General features: G+C 41.1%; 1 protein-coding gene and 1 long non-coding RNA gene across 2 annotated transcripts in view; one reads left to right on the top strand and one right to left on the bottom strand.

Moving 5' to 3' along the window:
- Positions 1 to 25,072, bottom strand: part of LOC137095478 (neural cell adhesion molecule 2-like) — an 83,423-nt gene that overhangs the window by 33,246 nt on the left and 25,105 nt on the right. Inside the window, exon 2 of the mRNA XM_067462202.1 lies at positions 21,767 to 22,034. The gene's annotated coding sequence lies outside the window, so the exon portion shown is untranslated. The remainder of the gene's footprint in view (positions 1 to 21,766; positions 22,035 to 25,072) is intronic.
- Positions 1,442 to 24,304, top strand: LOC137095480 (uncharacterized). The gene is made up of 2 exons (XR_010908855.1): positions 1,442 to 1,742; positions 24,072 to 24,304. It is a non-coding gene; the product is annotated as an uncharacterized lncRNA (long non-coding RNA).

Here is a 25,072-nt window from a genome sequence, read left to right as displayed (position 1 = left end):
TTGAAAAGAGGCTGAAGTGCCCTACGACTGGGAAATTGTGATAAGGTGGCATGTTCCCACTTTCCCTTGACGTAAATCAAATATGACAGCATGGAAACCCACTCAACCAACATAACAGCCATTTTATTGATTAAGGTGTCGATGCCTTGATCCTTTCATTATTGGCTGCTACTTCCCAACAGATGCCAGATGGTACATCTGTTGGGAAACAGTATAATTTCTCCAGTGGTGTGGGGCATATACATCCTGTGATAATGCAGCATGTTTCATTAACAGTTTCATTAATCCACTGTTTTAACGTAGTGAAATGTATTCCACACTGGCATGTGTACTAAGCAGCAGAGTAGCAAAGTGCAAGGGCAGATATCTTCACTGTGCCTGGTGGTGATCCCCAGGTTGTGCCAGTCAGCTTTCATATGATATTGTTTCTAGCACCCACCTTTTGCTTGATATTCAAGCAGTACTTCTTGTAGGTCAGAGCACGGTCCAGGGTAACTTTCTGAATCAGGTTGTAAGCTGCCCTGAGTCCCACCCGCCCCCCCCCCCATGGGGTTGAGAAGGGTGGGGTAGAAGTGCCCGAAATAAAATAAATAAATAACTTCTATGTATTTGGGTGTGCTGCAATGCTCCAGTGGGATTCCTTCCCAGGTAATCCTCAGAGCTCAAGATGCTTGTCTGTTCTTACAACGGAAAGCACACATCTGTGTTTTAGATGGATTAGGAATCAGCTGGTTTGCCCTTTAATAGTCAGTAAGAGCACCTAGAGTTTCATAGCTTCTGTTCAACCATTTCAAAGCTCCCGGCTTGAGAGGTGATGGCGCAATCATCAGCATAGATTAAACTCTCTGTCCCTTCTGGAAATGACTGATCATTTGTGTAGATATTAAACACTGATGGAGCAAGCACACTTCCTTGAGACCAGGCCATTCTTCTGTTTTCACTATCTGCTTCTCTGGCCCTGAAATTCAACAAAAAGTTCTTGTTTTGTAGCAGATTTCCTATGAAGCAGGTGAAGTAGTAGTCCTATGTGATATTAGAAGTTTTTCTGCAATGGTTTACAGTGTCATAAACTGCCTACAGGCCTCTGAAGACAGCTCTTGTAATCTGCTGCCTTCTAGCTCCTATAATCTGCCGCCACCTGGGCACACAGAAGACTGGGCAACCTGGAAGGCACTGAACAGGTTGCGTTCTGGCGCCATGAGATGCAGAGCCAATCTTAAGTAATGGAGCCGCAAGTGGAGACCACAACAAAGCCCACGCCACTTCATAGAAGGAGATGTGATCTCAAAGATAAATTGGACCCGAAGCATCAAAACTCATGGGAAGAAGAAGACATGGAGAAGCATCCTTCTAAGTATTAGCTGACATAACAGAGGGGTCAGGGTAGGCAGACATAGATGGAGGATGCTTCAAGTCATTCAAATTACCTAACCGTATTACTACAGCTTACTGCTTCACTTTTTAAAGCTAAACATTACTGCATTTCCAACATCATCACCACTTTGACCCTTCTTTATCTGGCTTCTTCTTTTCTAAATATTTGTGTTTGTGAGGCACTTGTTTCTAGCATCTGCTCTCTCCATTGTATTCAGCCTTGCAAGTAAAAATAGCATTTCCAGGAACATGCTCATTTACTACTCCGTTGTGTTCTACTTCCCCAGCTCCCTTCAAAACTTTGTGGATGGCAGATACCATTTGGATGGGTGGAGTCAGAGGAAAGAGACAACAGAGTCCCAGATGAGGTAAATTATTTAGCTTTTGTGTTTCTTTTTTGAGGGAGACAAGGGAACTCTTGAACAAGAGCTAGATGTGAGCAACTGGGGATAGATAAGGTAGGCGCTACAAAGGGAAGGAAGTTGTCTCCAAATACCAGTATTGGAAGACAGAGTGGCATCTAGAGGTTAGGACAGGGCAGCAAGGGGGCAGGGGGCACCTGAGTTTTATTCTGAGTCCTGACAACCTGTAGAAACATCAGTGTGGCTACCAAAAATTGGCATTTAGCCCTAACTTTTGTTCCCATGGCTTTGAGCACAAACAGCTCCCCTGCTTTCAGAAACCAGTAGCTAATATGAAAGTCTCATTTCATTTGGTTTTCTCTCTATCAGTGCTATCATGCTTAGCCAATAATACTGTACTGCCATATCTTAGATGCAGCAGATATGTTGAAGAGAAAGTAAAATAATATTTCTTTCTGATGCCCAAGCCTCCCTGAGTCCCTTTTCGGAGGTAGAGAAGGGCAGGATACAGATATTTGAAATAAATAATAAATACAAATAAATCTTCAATGCCTTAATGTAGGGCCCTGTTTCTCATCCTTTCTAATTCCGCGACCCTTTGATACTGTTCCTGATGTTGTGGTGACTCCCCAACCATAAAATTATTTTCTCTGCTACTTCATAACTGTAATTTTGCTACTGTTATGAATCATAATGTAACTATCTGATATGCAGGATATATTTTCATTTGGCAAAAATACCCAATATGCTGAAAACTGAATACTGGTGGATTTATAGTTAACCTAAAATCAAAGAGCATTCTGAACTCCACCAATGATGGAATTGAATCAAACTGGGTACACAGAACTCCCATGGGCAAGAGAGATATTGACAAGCTGGAATGTGTTCAGAGGAGGGCAACTAAAATAATCAAGGGTCTGGAGAACAAGCCCTATGAGGAGCAGCTTAAAGAGCTGGGCACATTTAGCCTGAAGAAGAGAAAGCTGAGGTGAGTCATGATAGCCATGTATAAATATATGAGAGGAAGTAATAGGGAGGAAGGAGCGAACTTGTTTTCTGCTTCCCTGGAGACTAAACTTCAAACTACAGTGGCTTCAAACTACAAGAAAGGAGATTCCATGAGGAAGAACTTCCTGGCTGTGAGAACTGTTGAGCTGTGGAACTCTCTGCTCCAGAGTTTGATAGAAGCTCCTTCTTTGGAAGTTTTTAAACAGAGGCTGGATGGCCATCTGTCAGGGGTGCGTTGTATGTAATTTTCCTGCTTCTTGGCAGGGGGTTGGACTGGATGGCCCATGAGGTCTCTTCCAACTCTATGATTCTATGATTTTATAACCAATTTTAAAAAGTGAATACAAATTCTTCATAGGAGCGCCAGGAGAAAAGTAGTTTAGCAAAAGCCTGCCTCCTGTCTCCCTCTGCTGTTACATGAGAGAATCACTTCTGCTCAGAGAAAGTTAAAGAGAAATGTTAACCGTTGATTCAGAATGTAGCAGCTGATTCAAAAGCTGACAACAGGAAACCACATTCTGCTTGTCTGTGCTTGTGAATTTTGGGGAAATAGTTTCCTGTTCACATGCTAGGATTTCTGGTCCCAAGCATGGCTTGTTCGAGAAACAAACCACTTATTTCCTGCTGGACTTCAATGTAAGTTGAAAGCCACACATTTTTGACTGACATTTTTTGCTCTCATTCCCACTGCAGAAAAACTATAGCTTTACAAGCCATATAGAAAGAAGAGCAAACTATTTAATTTCTGTATTGTCAAAGGCTTTCATGGCTGGAATCACTGGGTTGTTGTGAGTTTTTCGGGCTGTATGGCCATGTTCCAGAAGCATTCACTCCAGATGTTGGAGTTGTAGTTCACCTACATCTGGAGAGTACTGTGGATGCAAACAATGATGGATCTAGACCAAACTTGACACAAATACTCAATATGCATAAATGTGAACACTGATAAAGTTTTGGGAAAATAGACCTTGATATTTGGGTGCTGTAATTGATGGGATTTAGAGTTCACCTACAATCAAAGAGCATTCTGAACCCCACCAATGACAGAATTGGGATAAACTTCCCACAGAGAACCCCCATGACCAACAGAAAATATTGTGTTTTCTGATGGTCTTGGTGACCCCTCTGACACCCCCTTCGTAACCCCCCCCCCCAGGGGCCATGACCGTCAGGTTGAGAACTATGTTCAGACAGGTAAGCAGGGCTGGAACCATTTAGGGCTTTATAGGATAAAGCCAGGCTTTTGAATTGTTTTTGGCAGCAGACAGGCAGCCAGTGGAGCTGACCTAACAGGGGGGTTGTGTGCTCCCTTTATGCTGCTCTGGTGAGGAGTCTGGCTGCCTCTCGTTGGACTATTTGAAGCTTTCAAACAGTCTTCGAAAACAACCCCATGTAGAGTGTGTTGCACTAGTCTATTCGAGATGTAACAAGAGCATGGACCACTCTTGTGACATCTCCTATTAATACAGAATAACTTTCGAATTTGACAGGGAGAATTCTGATTAATTCTCTATCATTTCATTTTTTTTCCGGGTGTTTTAAAATGTCCTATTTTCTCAGCTTCTCCCTTTATCCTCTTTAACTTACTGCACACTGCAAATTGAGTTTGAACTTCTTTTTTTGTCGTGTCAGGAGTGACTTGAGAAACTGCAAGTCGCTTCTGTGTGAGAGAATTGGCCATCTGCAAGGACGTTGCCCAGGTGGCGCCCATATGTTTTTACCATCCTTGTGGGAGGCTTCTCTCATGTCTCCACATGAGGAGCTGGAGCTGATAGGTGCCACCGGGGACAAACTGAAAAAGTAGTTTACACAGGAGCCCCTGGTGGAGCAGTGGGTTAAACCACTGAGCTGCTGAACTTGTTTACTGAAAGGTCGTAGGTTCTAATCTGGGGAGTGACGTGAGCTCCTGCTATCAGCCCCAGCTTCTGACAACCTAGCAGTTCGAAAACATGCAAATGTGAGTAGATCAATGGGTACCACTCCAGCGGGAACGTAACAGCGCTCCATGCACTCATACTGGTCACATGACCTTGGAAGTGTCTACGGACAACGCCGGCTCATTGGCTTAGAAATGGAGATGAGCAGCAACCCCCAGAGTCGGACACGACTGGACTTAATTTCATGGGAAAACCTTTACCTTTACCTTACACAATTAATTAGGAGCCCCCGGTGGCTCAGTGGGTTAAACCCCTGTGCCGGCAGGACTGAAGACCGACAGGTTGCAGGTTCGAATCCGGGGAGAGGCGGATGAGCTCCCTTTATCGGTTCCAGCTCTCCATGCGGGGACATGAGAGAAGCCTCCCACAAGGATGGCAAAATATCAATACATCCGGGTGTCCCCTGGGCAATGTCCTTGCAGACGGCCAATTCTCTCACACCAGAAGTGACTTGCAGTTTCTCAAGTCGCTCCTGACACGAGGGGAAAAAAACACAATTAATTCAACAGAAAGGAGAGCAGAGAAAGGGAGAGACTTTGACTTGCCCTAAATTCAATCCATACATATTGTTTTCTTCCTCATTCATCACTTTTGCTCTTGCCTTGCCTTACCACATCTTTTTGACTGTCTCTTTCCCCAGTGAAATGTTGGAGGGTATGATCCTTATACAATTAAACCTTCAACTCCAGCAGACACATTTGCCTTTACAGCCATGAGTTTCTGTTGGTCTCGCCGGGGAACAAGTGCCTGCAATTGTGGATAAGAGCGTTATCTCTAAAGTTCTGTGACCCTTTATTTTCTTGATATCAACAGTTTTACATTTCAAGGCCTCCCCCGTGGAGAAAGGAGCACACATCACAAAGGAAACAATGACTCACTTAGCCTCTTCGTGATCTTGCGCATAGGGCAGATCATTTGCATAGTAGGGCTGAGAACTTTAATTAGGGGATTGAGCAAGGATTTTCCCCAAAGCAATAAAAAGCTGACTTTGTTTAGATATTGCAACACCATTTGGTTTGTGTCATGCAGTGGAGCCACATGCCAAAACCTTGAAAAATGAACTTTATTTACTTTTTAGGATGATAGTAACTAGATAGACAATTGTTATGGAAAGAGAGAGAAAAATGTCTGACATGAAGGAAACCAACTAATGTAGTGGATAGAACAACTTTCCTCAAACTGACATCCAGATGTGTTTTACTGTTGCACCCATCATCCCCTGTTAATTGGAGAGGATGGAATTTTTAGACTAGCTTATTTCATAGAATCATAGAATTATAGAGTTGGAAGAGACCTCGTGGACTATCCAGTCCAGTCCAACCCCATTCTGCCAAGAAGCAGGAAAATCGCATTCAAAGCACCCCTGACAGATGACCATCCAGCCTCCAAAAAAGGAGTCTTCACCACATCCTGGAGCAGAGAGTTCCACTGCTGAACAGCTCTCACAGTGAGGAAGTTCTTCCTAATGTTCATGTGGAATTTCCTTTCCTGTAGTTTGAAGCCATTGGTCTTTGTCCTAGTCTCCAAGGCAGCAGAAAACAAGCCTATTCCTCCTCCCTATGGCTTCTCCTCACATATTTAAACATGGCTATCATGTCTCCTCTCCGAATCAAGTTGGGAAAGATTTAACTCCATCACGAGTCATTCTTACACCCATTGTTCTGAGACCTGCCGACCCCTCTCCAACCATTGGGCATATAGAGTGCATCTATAGAAGTAATGCAGATTGACACTACTTGAGTCATAGCAGTTCAAGTAGTGTCAAACTGCATTACTTCTACAATATAGATGCACCCTCAGAGAGGTCCAGTGCCAAATAAATTACCGTATCACAAGATAACTCAATGGATCTCAGATTGATTCAAACCTGAACCCTCAGTAGAACCATTTTTAAAAAAAAAAAAAACCCGACTGAATTGTATGGCTAGTCTCAACTAAAGTTCCAATGTTGAATATTTGAGTCCACGCATATGAAGATCCCATTCATTCAATGGGTCTCCATTAATTGGGATCACCAATACCGTAACTCTCAGAATCCCTCAACCATAAACATATTGTCGAAGGCTTTCATGGCTGGAATCACTCAGTTCTTGTGGGTTTTTTCGGGCTATATGGCCATGTTCTAGAGGCATTTCTCCTGACGTTTCGCCTGCATCTATGGCAAGCATCCTCAGAGGTGAGGTCTGACCTCACCTCTGAGGATGCTTGCCATAGATGCAGGCGAAACGTCAGGAGAAATGCCTCTAGAACATGGCCATATAGCCCAAAAAAACCCACAAGAACTGAGCAATAAACATATTCTCTGAGCATTATTGGGAGTTGTTAATTCCTCAAGTTTAACATTTCCCAAACAGTTTCAGAGTTTAGAATTTGTGTATTTCTGGGAGCAGCCCCAGTTTTATTATGTTTACTTGCTCTCTGCCGCATCTGGCTTTTATGGTTTTGTCTTTTATATGCTGTCTTTTTCATGTAAACAGCCCAAGAACAATTTGAGTGGACAGCACAGACATATCTTTAAACAAGCAAAATGCATATATAAATTGAAAATGAGTATGCGTTCCAATGGTGCAAGAACAAACCCTCTGACTGCATCCCCCATAACCCTTACTCTTCGTGTTTACTTATGGGAAAGGGGAATGCCTGGTTAATCTTTTGTTTGTGTGAGTTGCTTGAACTGGCCTTCTTCAAAATTCTGCTCCTCTTTGCAGGGTCAAATGATAGGTTATTTGTGCTCTTTTGAAAGTGCCTTTAAAGCAGCCACTTTTGTAATGAAGAGAATACAGAAGGAATGGGGTAGAAATTGCATTCTGTTCTGATTTTAATATGATAATGAACCAAATGTCTAGTACAGTGTTTCTCAGCCTTCCTAATGCTGTGACCCCTTAATACAGTTCCTCATGTTGTGGTGACCCCCAACCATAAAATAATTTTCGTTGCTAATTCATAACTGTAATTTTGTACTACAGTGTTCCCTCGCTACTTCACGGTTCACTTTTAGTGGACTCGCTATTTCGTGGTTTTCAATAAATATTAATCTATATAAATAAAAATATAAGGTTTGTTTGTGGGATTGACATAACTCAAAAACCACTGGATGAATTGACACGAAATTTGGACACAATACACCTAACAGTCCAACGAGTGTCCATCACCCATAAACACAGGCACAAAACCCCAGCAGAACAGACTTAAAAACCCAAAACATACACAATATATACATATACACATACACTCATATACATATGCACATGCACACATTCATACACACACATATTTATATGCACAAACACATACAAATATACACATATACACACACATACATATACATACACACACACATATAGATATTCACATATATATACACACAAATATGCATATTGACAAGCACACACATATACACAATATACATGTACACATATAAACACACAAATACACAAATATGTGCACATATATACACACACATAGACACATATATACACACACAAAACACAGACTGGGCCACAGCAATGTGTGGCAGGGGACGGCTAATTTAAAATATATATTGCAGCATTTTTGCTATTACGTGGATTTTTGCCGCCATCGCTTTCTGAGGCGCTTTCCCTCCTCAGTTCTCCCTCCCTCCAGCCTTGAAGGGTCTTTCCTTCCTTTCCTTCACTTTATTTTAGGTTTATAAAGACTTAAAATAGTGTATAACTACTAAAATAATGTATAAATATTAAAATAAATATAGCATCCCTACATCATGGTTTTTCACTTATTGCAAGAGGTCCTGGAACGTAACCCCCGCGATAAGTGACTGTATTATGAATCGTAATGTCAATATCTGATATGCAGGATGTATTTTCATTCACTGGACCAAGTTCAGAACAAATACCCATTACACCCAAATTTGCATACTGGTGCGGTTGTGTGGGGTTGATTTTGTAATTTGGGAGTTGTAGTTGCTGGGATTTATAGTTCACCTACAATCAAAGAACATTCTGAACTCCACCAACGATGAAATCAAACCAAACTTGGCACACAGAACTCCCATGACCAAGAGAAAATACTGTAAGGGTTTGATGGGCATTGACCTTGAGTTTTGGAGTTGTAGTTCATCTACATCCAGAGAGCACTGTGGACTCAAGTAACGATGGATCTAGACAAGCTTGGCACGGATACTCAATATGCCATATGGGAACCCTGGTGGAGTTTGGGGGAAATAGACCTTGACATTTGGGAGTTGTAGTTGCTGGGATTTATAGTTCACCAAAAAATCAAAGAGCATTCTGAACCCCACCAACAATAGAATTGCGGCAAATTTCGCACATAGAATCAGTGGACTGTACCTATGTACTGACTCCCAATTCAACAGTTTACTTGATGGGCTTGCTTTAACTGGGAGTTAGCAATAGGATTCAGTTAACATTTAACCTATTGTGTCCCAGTTTACAGATTATATCTGTTTGATCCCTGCCAAGGGTCACAGTTCCAGTCTATCAAGGACACTAAGATGACAAATATCTGCTAATCACAGTTTCCAGAGTTTGGAATTCCCCCCCCCCCTGCCCCATGTTGACTGAATTCCTCAGTCAATATGAGCAGCAAACATGAGATTCTAGGAATAAGAGACCAAAAATAACTTTCCTAGGCATTGTTTAAACTGGAGCTGGTTGAGTGGCTGTCTGAGATTAATTAAGAAAAACAAAACAAAAAAACCCGTTCTTGGATTTATTCTGATATGGGGCAAATTATGTCCACCTGTAATGAAAGGACCAAGCCATTGACATCTCTGGCCCATCCTCTCTTCAGATATCAGCTAGCAAGCCAGTGCCTTACATCAAGAAACTGCTTCCTAAGATCTACAGGGACACTTGCAGGAACATCACAGCAAACAAGAGTCCAAAGGTGGCAGGCCAAAACCCAGAATCTCAATCAGTGGCTGATTCCAGATGAGAGACACCCTCCTGGGCACAAAGAAGATTGGATGACCTGGAAAGTGCTGAAAAGGCTGTGCTCTGGCGCCACAAGATGCAGAGACAATTTTAATAAATGGGGCTACAAAGTGGAGTCCACGACATGCAAATGTGGAGAAAAGCAAACCACAGACCACCTACAATGCAACCTGAACCCTGCCACATGCACAATGGAGGATCTTCTCACAGCGACACCAAAGGCACTCCAAGTAGCCATCTTATGGTCAAAAGACATTTAGTATAATGCCAAGTTTTTAACTTTGTTTTAAAATACATTATAACTGTACCCAATTCACTTCTGACATGGTAAATAAAATGTCCTCCTCAAGATAACTTTGGGGAAATGGCAAAGGGAGGTTGTGAGAAAACATAAGGGGTGGAACATTTGTCTCTATCATTCACATGGTGCTCCCGAATTTTAAAAGCAGGCCTGACACATGGGCATTGAGAGGTTTGAAGGCCACATTAAGGACCTCATTCTACATAGTCTGGACTTTTTTTCCATTATTATTATTATTATTATTATTATTATTATTATTATTATTATTAATTGTGAACACAAGTAGGGTAATACAAATCTCAATAATGAAATTCCACTTACATTTTTCTCAATACAATGCATCTTACTTGCATTATCCTTACCAGTCCCAGTAAGGAGCCCCCGGTGGTGTAGTGGGTTAAACCCCTGTGCCAGCAGGACTGAAGACCGACAGGTCACAGGTTCGAATCTGGGGAGAGCATAGATGAGCTCCCTCTATCAGCTCCAGCTCCTCATGTGGGGACATGAGAGAAGCCTCTCACAAAGATGGTAAAAGCATCAAAACATCCGGGCGTCCCCTGGGAAATGTCCTTGCAGACAGCCAATTCTCTCACACCAGAAGCGACTTGCAGTTTCTCAAGTCACTCCTGACATGACAAAAAAAACAGTCCCAGTTCGACACTTACCTACCTCTTGTGTCTAATGTTTTTCTTTCCCCCCATCCACTGGGAACAGTTGTAACTTCAATTTGAAATGATCAGTTGTGAAGAGAATGTGATTTAGTTCTTTATATTTTCTTTTCCCTTTGAAATACACCTGTTTCAAGCTCCTTTCAAAAATATAATCCTGCGGCTTACAGTCTGTTAAGTATTCAAACCATTTTTTTAATTCCCATTTTTCCTGCTTTTTCCAGCCACAGGCTACTGTTGCTTAGACCGCTTCTATCATATGTTTTATGGTATCTGCTCATTTATTTGTGCTGCTCTTGCTCTCAATTTTCTGAATACAAAAACCTTTTTATTCAGCTCTACTTTTCACCCTAATACTTCTTCTATCTCTTTATTTATTTTATTATTAATTTTAATCTTGTTACATATGTATAAAAGAGCCGATTTCGTTGCATTTGTGCTAACATAGCTTTGATAATGATTTGGTTATATGGGCTAATTGAAGTGGGGTTCTGTACCATTTGGCCAATATTTTCCCTTGTCCCACCCTGGTCATTCCACAGATATATAAACCCATTTTCCTACTTCCAACAGACCTCACTACCTCTGAGGATGCTTGCCATAGATGCAGGCGAAACGTCAGGAGAAAATGCCTCTAGAACATGGCCATATAGCCCGGAAAAACCTACAACAACCCATTTTCCCTTGTGTTTCTCTGGTCCTAATATGTTTAATTTTTTATTGAATTAATCCAATGCTCAGTGTCTGACTCATTGCAGTTTCAATCATCTTTCCATATCTCAATGAATGCTTGTTTCTGTTTATATTTCTTTATTGATCTATTCCCTTATAAATGAAAATCTGGCCTTTGTTTCCATTTGCTTTGGAAACAGAGTCCCATGGGACCCATCACATGACGTAAGGGCACCTTCAGTGGGACTCTGTTTCCGCAGCATATGGAAACAAAATCCATACGACATACTTAGGAGTTGCTTAGCACTCGACAACACGCAGAGAAAGATGAGGAAAAAACATGGGAGGGATGACCATCCCAGAGCATGGACATCAATGGTAGGGAATGAAATAAGGTGGTTCCATCTGCTTTTCCCCACTTTCCCCCCACTCACTGGATAAGGTCTTTTACCACCTCATCAGATGGAGCTTTTCCCCTGTCATATGCTGTTCACCTCCCTTTTTGGTACGGAGCTAGCTCTTCACACAACATAAAGGGACTTCCCGGCCAGGCTCCATGCCAAAAAGGGAGGTGAACCCCACCACTACTGTGACAACACAGGAGCCTTCCTGTGTTGCCTTGCTTTCAATGGGGAGAAGCTGGGCAGCAATGCTCCCCCCCCCCCCCCCCCGGTGGTATGAAGAAGGAGGTAAGGCAGGCGATGTGGTGCACGGAGCACCAGCTTCTCCATGTCCCCTGCTGTGAGCCTATGGATTCACCCCAATGTGGGCCCTTGTGATAAAATCATGTCACATGGTGGCAGAGATGTGGCCAGAGAGATTTGGATCCACACTGTGTTGCTGATGTTCATTAGTATCCCAGAACATACTTTTCCTTCCTATCAGATTTCTAATGGGACCTTTAATATAATGCAGTTCTTGCAGTAATGTAGTATCTCTTCTGGGATCTTTCTGGAAGTGCAGACTTCCATGCCTTCCTCTCTTCAAGCCATGACCCTCAACAAGGTAGCAAAACATTCAGTTTTCTATAGAGCTCCCTAGTGCAAAAGCAGAGAGCAATTTTATTTATCTCAGTGTTATCTCCAAGAGGCAAAGGTTAATCCCAGCCCTGCTTTTTGAAATCTTTTAGCAATGTCCAGGAATTGAATCAAATTCCTGTAGTTCTACTATTGAGCAACCCAATCTTTGCACTTACATGCCAGAATCTATTTTTTTACTAGGATGCATTTATCGTTTTCCTAGATCAACATGTTTTCTAAGGTGAATGGATTGACGAGAGTGAGAGAAAGAGAGATTGAGATTTACTCAATGGCTCAGCAACTTGCCCGAGTCACCTCGAGATTTGTGACCAGATTACAGAGCAATCATTAACAAGGGCATCTTTTTAAAAATGCTGCCAGACAGCTCTTTATCTTTTTTGATTACATTATTGGATTAGTGGATGGTAGGTATACTGTGGATATAATTTAACTTGATCTCATCAAAGCATTGGCCAAACACCCCTATGTTATATTTGCATAGGAAACTCATTAATTGTTGATAATAACACCATCTGATAGACTCATGACTGGTTGGAAAACTCTTCTGCATGCTCATTAGTTTCAAACAAATTACTTAAAATGTGTTTGCAATGAAAAAATGGTTGTCCTGACAATATTAAGTCAGAAACTCTCCTGCTTGATTTCTTCATCTGAAGCCAAACTATGATCAATTTCCTCCTGGGTTCCAGCACAGAATCTTTCAGTTTCTTCTTCCTCTGTAGTTCAAGCATTAACTTGGATTACAGTGATATTGATATCTTATGATATTATTTGATCCTTTGACTCCTTTTGCTGCATCTCTCTTCCGTTTATTACTGCCACCCTATTTCTTCTCAGATTTTCATTTCCTGAGTAAAACATTGTTACTCTCTGACTCAAGGTGTCCCATTCTTGTTCACTTTAGCTTGCTCATCCCAAGTACAGCAATATTTATATATTTCATTTCTTGTTTTACTATGTCTGTCTGACTTCATGTTTCTCACATTCATAGAATCATAAAGTTGGAAGAGACCTCATGGGCTATCCAGTCCAACCCCCTGTCAAGAAGCAGGAAAATCACATTCAAAACACCCCTGACAGATGGCCATCCAGCCTCTGTTTAAAAGCCTCCAAAGAAGGAGCCTCCACTACACTCCAGGGCAGAGAGTTCCACTGCTAAACAGCTCTCACAGTCAGGAAGTTCTTCCTAATGTTCAGATGGAATCTCCTTTCTTGTAGTTTGAAGCCATTGTTCCACGTCCTAGTCTTCATGGAAGCAGAAAACAAGCTTGTTCCCTCCTCCATATGACTTCTTCTCATATATTTATACATGGTTATCATGTCTCCTCTCTGCCTTCTCTTCTGTAAGCAAAACTTGCCCAGCTCTTTAAGCCGCTCCTCATAGGACTTATTCTCCAGACCCTTGATCATTTTTATTGCCCTCCTCTGTGCACATTCCAGCTTGTCAACATCTCTTTTCAATTGTGGTGGCCAGAATTGGACACAGTATTCCAGATGTGGTCTAACCAAGGCAGAATAGAGGGGTAGCGTGACTTCCCTGGATCTAAATACTAGACTCCAATGATGCAGAGCAAAATCCCATTGGCTTTTTTTGCTGCATTCTACATATGTCCCTATATTCTCGTATGTCCCTATAATATGAGTTGTGCAACTTTTGATGACTTTCCTTTCACATATGTCAAGAGCTGAATGCCCTTTTAATTTGAAACCAGCTGTTCTATTATTGTTATTTGATACACAACAAGATATGTACACAGCAAACAAGATCACTATACTAGCTTTTTTATTAAATCACACGTCAGACACTTCCCAAGTGTCTAGGACTGTGTGATGTATTGGTGAATAATGCATGCAGATCCAAGTAGGATGCTGTGGTGACCCCCAACCATAAAATTATTTTTGTTGCTACTTCACCACTGTAATTTTGCTACTGTTATGAATTGTAATGTAAATATCCGATATGCAGGATGTATTTTCATTCACTGGATCAAATTTGGCACAAATACCTGGTACATCTAAATTTGGATACTTGTGGGGTTGGGGGGAGAGAGAGGTTGATTTTGTCATTTAGGAGTTGTAGTTGCTGGGATTTATAGTTCACCTGCAATCAAAAAGCATTCTGAACTCCACCAGCTTCCCACACTGAACCCCCATGGCCAACAGAAAATGTTTTTTGATGCTCTTTGGCAACCCTTCTGATACCCCCTAGTGACCCCCACCCAGGGGTCCCAACCCCCAGGTTGTGAAATGCTGGTGTAAGCTTTTCCAGTTGCTTCTTGTCAATCCTGCTGTTGTTTGTGATTGAAACATCGACGATCCATAGTTCATTTTTTCCATGATTGTGATGTGAGTATTGTGCTTAATAATAATAATAATAATTGTTATTATTATGTTTATGTTTATTTATACCCCCACTTTTTCTCTCCACAAGGAGACTAAAAGCAGATATTAGCCACAGTGCGGGACATCATTACCATCTGCTCCACATAGATTAAATCTTTCATAGTTACAATTATTGAAATAGGATTCTTTTTCATAAAATAAAGGGCAAAAGAAGCAAGTGAAAGTATTAACAAATAGCAATATGAAATAATGATTCTTCTTCCTAGCATACGCTGAAATCAGAGGTGGACTATTTATGGCTCCCCAGATGTTGTTGACCTACAAGTCTCATCAGCCCTGATCAGCAATGGAGATCATTTGGATTCCCCACCTCACCACAACATCTGGAAAGCCAAATGCTAACCTTAAATGAACCACTGTCTCTACTGCCACCATTTTTCCATCAGTTAAAGACAGGGTTATTTCAGTATATAAATATCAAATGAAGTGTGCTATTCTTTTTTTCAAAATGGCTTTTGGGCATAAATAGCTATTGACCAGATGGAAGATTTAATTCTTTTACATTGTTGACAGATGCCTTCCTGAACTAAAGCACGCATGCTTAACAGCATAAGGCAGATAAACCCTGCCAGTGGAAGGAACTAAAGACAAACAGAGACAGGATGTGGGTCTAGGGAATTCCCAAGGCTTCTCCACTCCCACCCCATCTCAGTATGTGCCGGTTAACCTTTAATGTTCAGGTTTTCAGGGACTGAGCCCATGTCTTTCAACAGATTCCTCAGATAACTGTATTCATTTAGATTTAGACTGTTATAGTTGAGTGCTGAGTGATTTTTAAAAAACCAAGACATTCATTTTAGGCAGAAAAAATGAAATGCAAAGATACAGAATGGAGGACAACAGCAGTGTGTGTGAAAAAGATCTTGGAGTCCTTGTGGACAGCAAGTTAAACATGAGCCAACAATGGCATGCAGCAACAACAACAAAAGCCAATGATATTTTGGTCTGCATAAATAGGAGTTTAGTGTCTATCGATCCAGGGAAGTCATGCTACCGCTCTATTCTGCCTTGGTCAGACCACACCTGGAATCAGAAACCTGTGGGCCATCCAGTCCAAGCCCCTTCCAAGAAGCAGGAAAATCACATTGAAAGCACCCCCGGGAGATGGCCATCCAGGCTCCGCTTAAAAGCCTCCAAAGAAGGAGCCTCCACTACACTCCAGGGCACAGAGTTCCACTGAACAGCTCTCACACTTAGAAAGTTCTTCCTAATGTTCAGGTGGAATCTTCTTTCCTATAGTTTGAAGCCATTGTTCCGAGTTGTAGTCCCCGGGATGCAGAAAACAAGCTTGCTCCCTCCTCCATATGATTGCCCCTCACATATTTATACATGGCCCTCATCATGTCTCCTCTCAGCCTTCTCTTCTGCAGGCTAAACATGCCCAGCTCTTTGAGCCACTCCTCATAGGGCTTGTTATCCAGACCCTTGATCATTTTAATCACCCTCCTCTGGACACATTCCTGCTTGTCAACATCTCCCTTCAATTGCAGTGTCCAGAATTGGACACAGTGTGATTCCAGATGTGATCTGACCAAGACAAGTCATACTCTTAGCATCAAAGGAAATCAAAGGCAAGTCTCTTCTGAAGAAATCTTGCCAAGAAAACCATGTTACAGTTTCACCTTGGAGTTGCCAAAAGTGGAAGTAGTTTGAAGGCACCCAACAACAGCAACAACAATAAGGAACATTTACTTATTCTTTCCAAGTTATTATTGCCTTTGGTACCATGTGACCAGGAATCTACTTTGTTAACCTGTAACCTTTTCTGTGAGCACTTTTTTAAAAATTCAGAAGCTTGAGCCTGCTCTCAGTTGTAAAATGGTGAAAGTGACAAAGAGTAGAGTGATTGAATATGTTTTCCCCATACATAGTGAGAATTAGAGTCAATAGAGCTTAGTAGTTGGAGCACCGAGCTTCAACTCTAGAGACCTGAACATAAATTCCTCCTCAGCCATGAAAACCCATTGACTGACCTTAAACAGGACACACTCAGCCTCAGAGGGAGACAAAGGCCCTGTTCTCATGGGCCAAAAAAGCCCATTGTATGTTTTCTTTAGGGCTGCTATACGTTTGAAACAACTAGAAGGCACACAACAACAATACTAAGGATTGTGACAGTGAGATAATAGGTCTTGGCTCCTCAGAAATATCTTGTTCCCTTATCTCGGTTGCTACCCCCAAATCAGTCTGTTTGCCTGGGTTATTCATTGCCTCATTCCATATCTTGGTCACTTCTCCTGGGCTGTGAAGGCCAAAGTAGTAATTCAATCAGTCCTAGAGCCGGTCTGAGGCTGTGAAGGACAGAGAAGTCCACCTTTCCAAGAGAGATTAGGTGGAGAAGAAGCTAAAGGAAGCATCCACCGAAATGAAGATTTGAAGTAGCTGGTTGAGCACTGTAGAAGAAAGAAGGTGAAAAACTCAGCATATAACACAGAAAGAGTGAAACTGGGCAACACAACAGCTTAGTAGACAAGAAAAAAGGAAGACAGAGAACTGAAAAAGGAGTAGAAACTCCTAACTACAAAGGAGAGGAGAGAAAACCTAGACCAAGGATCTACTTCCCATGTATGGAAAGCAGCCCTTCACAATGCCTGATTCACTACAACCTCTACCCGGATCAGCGCCTGCCTTGGGCTATGGGACAACTCTGCCGATGCCACCCCAGTACCAGCCTTACTATATTCCACCTGGTCCAGGATTCAGTCCAGGCCCATCTGCACAACCTCCACACTCTATCATCATCCCAAGCATCCAGCCCACTGAGGCACCTGATTACCTGATCTACTCCATATTTACATCGATCTGCTGCTGTATACCCCTGGGCATCGCTGCTGTGTATTACTCTGTACTGGTGAGACTCTAGTTGAAAGTGGGGCATGCTGAGCTATGAGGACAAAAAGAAGCCCAACAACAGACAGGCTAGTTAGGCGACTGTGCAAGGAAAACTAAGTAATAGCTATTTTAATTAATATACTAGCTGTACCCGCCACTGATTGCTGTGGCCAACCTTTCCTCTCACTTTCTCTCCTCCTTTCTTCCTCTCCTTCCTTCCCTTTTTTTTCTTTCCTTCTCTCCTTCCTTCCTTCTCTTCCTCTTCCCTTCCTTCCTCCCCTTTTCTTTCCCTTCTTCTTTCTCCCCTTTCTTCCTTCTCTACCTATTCTTGCACTGCAACTCCCAACAGTCCTTCTGATCAATCTATCTACCTACCTATCTCTATCTATCTAATATATCTATCTATCGTATCTATCTGGAGGATTGCTGGGAGTTGCAGTCCAGGAATAGGAAATTGGAAATACGCAGGGATTGGGATGCTCTCAAAGAAATCTAAGGAGGAAAAAGCTTTCATCTTGGGAGCAGTGCATTTGGATCATCCTCCTCTCCTAAAGGGCCTGGTCTAGGGGATGCTGGGAGTTGTAGTCTGGATATGCTCTTGTGTGTTTTGGTTGCCAGGGGGAGTTGTGCATTATAGCATCTTTTTGCCTTTTGGCCTTTTTAAGTCCATTCTGTTGTGTTTTTATGAGTGATGGTCATTCATTGGCCTAATAGGTGTATTGTGTCCAAATTTCGTGCCAATTCGTCCAGTGGTTTTTGAGTTATGTTAATCCCACAAATGAACATTACATTTTATTTAGATAGATTACTAGCCAACCCCTGCCACACGTTGCTGTGGCTCAGTCTGTGTATATGTGTTATGTGTGTATATATGTGTGTATATGTGTATTTGTGTATATGTGTATATATGTGTGTGTGTTTATATGTGGTTTTGCGCATTGTTGTAATGGTTTTTTTTGTTTTTTGGCTTTCAAAGTCTCTTCTGTTGTATTTTTCAGTGTTTTTATGAGTGATGGTCACTCATTGGCCTAATAAGTGTATTGTGTCCAAATTTTGTGTCAATTCATCCAGTGGTTTTTGAGTTATATTAATCCCACAAACAAACATTACATTTTATTTATATAGATTATCACATGTATTGTTTCATGGAGTTGAGATACGGAAAGAGTCACTGTGTAGTGTACTCAAGATGAAATTTCAATGTGGAAAAGATCCTGTAGAAAGCTCTAGCAGCACTTTAAGAATGGATTGGGCCAAAGTCAGTCATAAGCAACAGGGTTGGGGATTTGTGACAGTGTTCCTTGGTGGCTTCCAATGCCTTCCCCTTAAAAACCATTCTCTTTATTTATTTCTGCTTTTCTTACCCAAATGCTAGGAAATTGTCCAAAAATGCAACCATTTTGCTTTCTCGCTGCACGTAAACTCATACCTCTAGCATCTATTTTGGACTTTAAAATGGTAATTATATCATTTCTGCTTCTGTTCACCACAACACATTGATGCGACCTACAGGGATAGGAGTAAAAAAATGGTCCTTTCCCGTTCCCTTACACTGGCCCACATTAATACAAAAATATACAGGTTAGGGCAAATTTTCTCCTTTTTTTTTTTTTTTTTTGAAAAAAAGATAAATCTGTTGTTGCTGCTGCTAGTTCTAATTTATCATTTCTTATCTGTCTCTCCCCAAAGTTCAGGGAAGGGTACAATAGAGTTATAATTCCATTTTCCAATAGTGTTTTATTAGGGGTAAAAAGAGGACAAGAAGGGATATTTTCATATACCTATAAAGTGGGAGAACAATAATGCAAAAGAAAAGTAGGGGGGGGGGGAAGCGAAGAGAGGAAAGAGTTAATAATCATAAAGGAAAAGAGAGAGAAACTGGTGACTTCTATCTAGTCCTTTGCGGCTATAAACTTGTCTGTTCTATAGTGTTCTGAATAATGGGTGAGAAACTCTTTTCTTTAGAGTGAAATGAATCTATTCTTCTTATTTCTCCATTAAAAACATTGTCTTTTAATGGTTCTTTTATTTTCTCATCTTTTTTGCATTCCTCTACCTTGGACCAATCTGTTCATCTAATATTTATTATTATTCCCCTTTTATCCCTGACTGAGATGCCAAAATAGAATTAAACATAATAATAATAGGTTGCTGTGAGTTTTCTGGGCTATCTGGCCATGTCCCAGAAGCATTTTCTCCTGACATTTCACTTGGCAGGCATCCTCAGAGGTTATGAGGTCTGTTGGAAACTAGGCAAGTGAGGTTTATATATGTCCAGGGTGGGAGAAAGAACTCTTGTCTGTTGGAGGCAAGTGTGAATGTTGCAATTGGCCAGCTTAATTAGCATTGCAAGGCCTTGCAGCTTCAAAGCCTGGCTGCTTCCTGCCTGGGGTGGTAGGAAGCAATTGGACTTCACAAATTCTTCTTAATAATAAGATTACTTTGTCCATGTCTTTAATCTTGCTTACTTTGTATAACCATTCGTCTATATCCGGTGTTTCCTTTTGCTTCCAGTATTTTGCATAACTAATCCTAGCAGCTGTGGTCAGATAAGTAAACAGAATATCATAATTTAAATTTAATGATAGGTCTGAGTCGGTTATTCCTAATAGGTAATAGTCCATTTTTTAAGGATTTTTTTTCTTTAAAATGTGTTGACATCCCACATGTATCACCTCTCAATTTTTTTTTTGCTTCTTTACAAGTCCACTACATGTGAAAAAAATTACCCTCTTGATCATTACATTTCCAGCAGTTCTTTTGCGTATTTTTATACATTAGACTTAATTTCCTCTGTGTGATGTACCAGCAGTGGAACATCTTTAGCAAATTTTCCTTCAGGTCTGCGGCATATGTATATTTTAGTTTTTTATTCCAAATTAGTTCCCAATCTGATAGTGGTACTGTTCTTCTCAAGTTTTCTGCCCATTTAATCATGCAGGCTTTCACTGTTTCCCCTTCTGTTGACCACACTAATAATTTATTATAAATTTTTGTGATAGTCGTTTTTTCACTTTCTAAAATTTTATCCCAAAATTCCTCTCTGATTAAACCCAGTTGTTTATCTTTATTATAGTACTCCTTAATTTGTAAATAATGGAGCCTGTGCTGGCAAAGTTTTGTTTAACTTCCTCATGTGTTTTCAGAGTGAATGAGCCCTTTGTCAATAGATCTTTATAGGTTGGTCATCTAGACCAACCTAATAGCATTCTTTGGTTGGCCTCCATGGGGGATTGCCATAGCAGGGTTTTAGAATTAGAAGTAGTTTTTTATATTTCTGCCAAATCTATATAAATAAAATGTAATGTTTGTTAACTCAAAAACCACTGGATGAATTGACACCAAATTTGGACACAATACACCTATCAGGCCAACAAGTGACCATCACTCATGAAAACATTGAAAAACACAACAGAAGGGACCTAATGGGCCAAAAAAGCAAAAAGATGCTACAACGCATGTGCAAAAATAACTCACCCCGGCAAACAATGCACACAATAGAATATCCACACTCTCTTCTGGACTACAGCTCCCAGCATCCCCTACACCAGGCCCTTTAGGAGAGGAGGGTGATCCAAATGCACTGCTTCCAAGCTGCAAGCTTTCTTCTCGGATTTTTTTTGAGAGCATCCCAATTCCTACATATTTCCAATTTCCTATTACTGGACTGCAACGCCCAGCAATCCTCCAGATAGATGGATTAGATAGAGATAGATAGGTAGGTAAATAGATAGATTGATCAGGAGGACTGCTGGGAGTTGCAGTGCAAGAATAGGTAGAGAAGTAAGAAAGGGGAAGAAGAGGAAGTGAAAGAAAAAGAGGTGGTGAAGGAAGGGAAGAGGAAGAGAAGGAGAGAATGAAAGAAAAAAGGGGAAGGAAGGAAGGAAAGAGGGAGGGAGGGAAGGAAGGAAAGAGAGAGAGAACGCAAGGAGGAGAGAAGGGGGAAGGGAATGTTGGCCAAAACAACCCGTGGCGGGTACAGCTAGTTTTTAATAATGAAGATCTTACAAAGTGATTTCCGAATTTCTTCTCTCTTTTTTTCTCTCTCATACCAAATGTACAAGTGCCAGCCCACCCGGACGTCGTGGCCTTCTAGAGATAGCAGGGTACAATAGAGTTATAATAATACAGTTAAGAACAAAAAAATCAAATAAGTAGATTAAAATAAATATTTAAATTATATCTATAAAATGTCATCAAAACAACTTACAAGTAGACTTGAACCAATTACTTACTTAATTGGGTGATCCCTCATAGACCAAGGATGATGGTCCTCCAAGTGTAGTGTCCTGGCAGTGGGTCTCTAGGTGGCTGTGGAGTATTCTTGCTCTGCATATTCTTCCACAGTGAGGGCATCAGTTTCCAGGTGGAAGGTGGGTCAGGGTTGGCTTGACGCGTCTTCCTCTTGGCACGTTTCTTCCTTTTGCCCTCCATTCGCACCTCTTCAAATTCTGCAGCACTGCTGGTCATAGCTGACCTCCAGTTAGAGTAATTCATTCATATCTAGAAAATGTCAATCAGAAGAACTTAAAAATAGACTTGAACCAATAGCTCCATCATGTTTGCAACAAATGCAAATAAATTCCTTTCAGGCCAAATTAAACAGAACAGGTAGCAACTCTATTTCAAACGTATTGTAATAACAGCATAAATGAAACAAAATGGCGAGCTTCAAAACTATATCAAATAATACCAGAGTCAAAATTTGATGAATTTAAAAGAATGGGGCTCATTTGGGAGTTAGAGATGTGTATGCAAACAATGGGAAAAAAACAATAGTGACTCCATTTGGAAAATGCTACTTTTTAAAATCTATATCTGAATCAGAGAGATGCATATTGAGTTTTTATCCACTCAAATCCCATGATATTAACAATGACTGTAATAGTTTTTCTTTAAAAAAAATCAAAGAGAGAAAAAAAGAATGGAAGACATTGTTGCGAAATATATCAGAATTAGGAATAAAGTCCTTAGAGCAGGGGTCCCCAAACTTTTTAAACAGAGGGCCAGGTCACAGTCCCTCAAACTGTTGGAGGGCCAGATTATAATTCAGGAAAAAAATGAATGAATTTCTATCTTATTTGTAGTGCAAAAAACATTTAAAAACAATACAATAATTAAAATTAAGAACAATGTTAACAAATATAAACTTATTAGTATTTCAATGGAAAGTGTGGGTCTGCTTTTGGCTGATGAGATAGGATTGTTGTTGTTATTGTTTGCTTTCAAGTAGTTTCAGACTTAGGTTGTCCCTGAGCGAGGGCCGGGTAAATGACCTTGGAGGGCCGCATCCGGCCCCCGGGCCTTAGTTTGAGGACCCCTGCCTTAGAGGATGGGAACAAATGTTGCAGTTGGTGCCAGGAATCACCAGAAAAGAGTCCACAGTAACATTGTTTTGTCACGTTTTAAAACGTTCAAAAACTCCAGCAATAAATAAATACTGTAACCTCCTCCAACCCATTTGCTACATCTAGAGGAGCTCTCAAACATTGCTAAAGGTGATTAGTTCTAATTTTTGGCCAGTGGACCCCAAAGTTGCCATTGTGGTTACACATATAAACTCATGTTTTATTTTCTCTTTTTCCAAAATGAAAATAGTTGGCTGGTATCCTTTTGGGCGTAAGGCATTTTTTTCCTCTGCATCCCCCTGGGCCATATTGATGCACCCAACATGATAAATGACACCACCAATTTCATTACCTGGCAATTGTAATGATCTATTTTGAGTAGGGGATGGGTCAGAAAATGACACATGCTCCCTCCAAAATAGAGGGTCAGGTGCTCCAAGGGACTTCAGAGGCCACAATTTGGCGGATAGTCGCTTTGGGCTATTCAAGGATGGCCAGGATGCCAAGAAAGAAGGAACAATTAATGCTCCTGGTTTTGTTGTTGTGGCTGTTGATAATGCTTTCAAAGTGTAATGGCTCTCCATGTAGTCATGCTGACCACATGACTTAGGAGGTGTCTATGGACAACGCTGGCTCTTCGGCTTAGAAATGGAGATGAGCATCACCACCCCAGAATCAGACATGACTAAACTTAACGTCAAGGGGAAATCTTTACCTTTACTAAGTCCAGCAATTTCAACCTTCACAACAGAATTTGGGAAGGTTACTTTTTTGGGACTGCAGCTCCCAGGACCCCTGAATCAGTAGCTGGGCAATTCTGGGAGCCATGATCCAAAAGTAACGTTTCCAGATTTTGCTTTATGGACAGTTCTTATCTACCTGACTAGGGTAAACATACACATTGGTAATGAGTATGCAAGTATCCAGGCAAATGTCTCCATGGTCAATGTATGTTTATATCAGAGCAGCACAATGCTCAATTCACAAATGTTGCTGTATTTTTTTGAACTCACATAGTCAACAAGACAGTTAGTGAAAAGTAATTAAAATATTAAGACAAAGTTTTTTTTATTCATTGGTGTATACATGTGTTTATCCAACAAAAGCATGACTGCTTCACAACTCCTTAGAACTACCCATATCTTCTTGCCAAATACTCACAAAGTCATTCTTTATTTTTATTTCTCTACAGACCCGGAAAGCCAACCGCTTGGGAGACTTCACAGCTGCGCAGAAGTATTCCAGTCTGGCACGCAACTTGGCCCACACAGCCCTTGGAGTGGGGCTCTTTTTCATTGCTTTGAGTATTATCATAGTGATGTCAGTTTTACACTTTGCTTTTGGTGTCTCAGCAGCTGAGCCCTGAGATTCATCACCTGAAGAGACCTCCTAACTAATCCACAAAATAAAGAAGTAATGTACTAATGCCTTCCTGACTGAACCTCCTCATAAAGGGATGTGGTGGGGACTATTGCACATCAGTATTATATGTTTTCTTGTCCAGATACACTGAACTTGTGAGCTGTAGAGTGCTTCATCTAAAGCAGTGCTTCTCAACCTGTGGGTCCCCAGGTGTTTTGGCCTACAACTCCCAGAAATCCAAGCCAGTTTACCAACTGTCAAGATTTCTGGGTGTTTAAGGCCAAAACATCTGGGAACTCACAGGTTGAGAACCACCATTCTAAAGCTATATCTGGGGGTTTGAAACTTTGACCTAGTGATAGATTTGAAGTTTAGATCAATTGCCAGACATTGTGCATGAAGCAGTTCAGTGATAAGCCAACATCTCATCACAATAGAACTGGAAGTGGTAAATTGGAAAAGACTACCTATGACGGTTTAATGAAAAGTAATGCCTCCACCTTCGTAACTCCTCAACAGATGGCAGTACTGGTATGCAGCAGGTAATGGCTTGTTCAGTAGACTCTCCTCTGCAGATTCATTTTGGCAGGAAGTCTTAGCATTGAACAGTTGTGTTGTTAAAGTGTGAAGTATGGAACCCTGCGCAGATGGTCGGTCAATGCAACTTAAGCAACGTGCAGTCATTGAATTCTTGACAGCAGAAGATGTCACTCCAAAGGAGATTTATCAGAGAATGCAAGCTGTTGGTGATTGTGTTGGTGTGAGTACTGTGCATCATTGGGCGATTAAGTTTAAAGATGTTGAGGAGGGAACATCTGACTTGCATGACAA

The sequence above is a fragment of the Anolis sagrei genome, chromosome Y (assembly GCF_037176765.1).
Source record: "Anolis sagrei isolate rAnoSag1 chromosome Y, rAnoSag1.mat, whole genome shotgun sequence".
Lineage (NCBI taxonomy): Eukaryota > Metazoa > Chordata > Lepidosauria > Squamata > Dactyloidae > Anolis > Anolis sagrei.
This window is presented reverse-complemented; position numbering and strand designations above follow the sequence as displayed.